Below are 2,501 nucleotides of genomic sequence, written 5' to 3'. Positions count from 1 at the left end.
TGTTTAAACTCCATATGCTTTGTATGGTTTAATTTTAAATTGTTTTCTGTGCAGCTGTGACTTGTAAGTGCAAAACGTGCAATATAATATCATGGGTACTGACTGGGTGGAACGTCGACCAATCGTTATGCTGCCTATAGTTATTAATTATTACGATTTATTCTATGTTATAATTCTTACGTTAATATTCTTACTATTATTATTAATACTTAATTACTTTTAGATATTATTATTACCACTTATTACTGTTAGTATATAATAGTCGTGAGGCACAATAATAATATAACCATAATTAAATATTCTTGTATTGTATTCCGTGAGTCACAATAATAATATAACAATAATTAAATATTCTTCAATTTTATATTCTTCTAGGATTTCTATTACCATCATTAATTATTCCATAATTTACCATAATTAAATAATTTGACCAATTATAAAGAAAGATTATTAAATAATGCACGAGACAATTTTTTAATTAAAAATTTTAAAAATTCATTAATAAAACATAAGGTTCTCATAGTTTTTTTCTTAGAAACTATTTAATAAAGTATTTTTTTTAGAAATTGGTGGGCAAAACCACCTACGGCAGTTTGCGGGGGATAGATTTCAAAAAAAATACGCGATTTCAAAAAAATATTTGTCCAAAACGGACAACCGAGTCAAAAGTTATGCATTGCCGAACTTTTGACACTTTACAACTTTAAAAAAATAAAAATAAAAATAAACGCCGGTTCAGCCGGCAAGGCGGCCGCGGAGGAGGCCGATTCCGGCCTTCCTCGCCGCGGCCAGCGGCGCGATTTTTGCAACACGGATATATAGTATAGATATAGATTAGAATAGGAATAGTATTCACAATTTTATAATATTAGAATAGAATTTTCACCCAGAATTATTGTAGAAATCAATATATTTTATTAGGAAGAGAGATTTTTTAGGAATTGGGCGGGAAGTTAAAATTTCAGGATTTTGTTTTTTATATATAGTATAGATAGTATAAATTGTATTACACTATTTTATAATATTAGAATAGAATTTTAACGCAGAATTATTGTAGAAATCAATATATTTTATTAGGAAGAAAGATTTTTTAGGAATTGGGCGGGAAGTTAAAATTTCAGGATTTTGTTATTATATATAGTATAGATATAGATTGATTGATTACAATAGGAATTGTATTACACTATTTTATAATATTAGAATAGAATTTTAACCCAGAATTATTTTAGAAATCAATATATTTTATTAGGAAGAGAGATTTTTTAGGAATTGGGCGGAAAGTTAAAATTTCAGGATTTTGTTTTTATATATATAGTATAGATAGTATAGATTGTATTACACTATTTTATAATATTAGAATAGAATTTTAACGCAGAATTATTGTACGAATGGGAAAGTAGAAATCAATATATTTTATTAGGAAGAGAAATTTTTTAGGAATTGGACGGAAAGTTAAAATTTCAGGATTTTATTTTTATATATAGTATAGATTATATTACAGTATTTTATAATAGTAGAATAGAATTTTAATCCAGAATTATTGTACGAATGAGAAAGTAGAACTCAATATATTTTATTAGGAAGAGAGATTTTTTAGGAATTGGGCGGGAAGTTAAAATTTCAGAATTTTGTTTTTATATATGGTATAAATTGTATTACACTATTTTATAATATTAGAATAGAATTTTAACGCAGAATTATTGTACGAATGAGAAAGTAGAAATCAATATATTTTATTAGGAAGAGAGATTTTTTAGGAATTGGGCGGGAAGTTAAAATTTCAGAATTTTGTTTTTATATATGGTATAAATTGTATTACACTATTTTATAATATTTTAACGCAGAATTATTGTACGAATGGGAAAGTAGGAATCAATATATTTTATTAGGTAGAGAGATTTTTTAGGAATTGGGTGGGAAGTTAAAATTTCAGGATTTTGTTTTTATATATAATATAGATAGATATAGATATAGATTGTATTACACAATTTTATAATATTATAATAAAATTTTAACGCAAAATTATTGTACGAATGGGAAAGTAGAAATCAATATATTTTATTAGAAAGAGAGATTTTTTAGAAATTTGACAGGAAGTTAAAATTTGAGGATTTTGTTTTTATATATAGTATAGATTAAATTCGAATTTGGTTTAAAAGTCTATTCACCCCTTTAAACTTTTACCACACTCTTTTGGGACCAACCTAATGGCTTCCAAAAACTCAACCATGTAAATGTTACATCATGAAAAATATAGTAGATCTCCTCCGATATGGCACAGTAACCAAAAAAAAAAAAAAACATGATTTTTTCCTTTTGGATTGCCACACACAAAGATCTTTTTTTTTTTTTTTTTTCATTTTTTTAAACCTGGCTATATGCTTATAGACAAATTATGCTGTGAAACCCTGTCCACCTTGCAAGCTTGCAAGCTAAAGAAACCTGAGAAATGGATGGTTATAATTAAAGAAGCTGAGAGACATAAGAAGATGGAGAAACAC

Source organism: Ipomoea nil, unplaced genomic scaffold, assembly GCF_001879475.1.
Source record: "Ipomoea nil cultivar Tokyo-kokei standard unplaced genomic scaffold, Asagao_1.1 scaffold2036, whole genome shotgun sequence".
NCBI lineage: Eukaryota > Viridiplantae > Streptophyta > Magnoliopsida > Solanales > Convolvulaceae > Ipomoea > Ipomoea nil.
The sequence above is the reverse complement of the archived record's forward strand: the minus strand, read 5'-3'. Positions refer to the sequence as shown.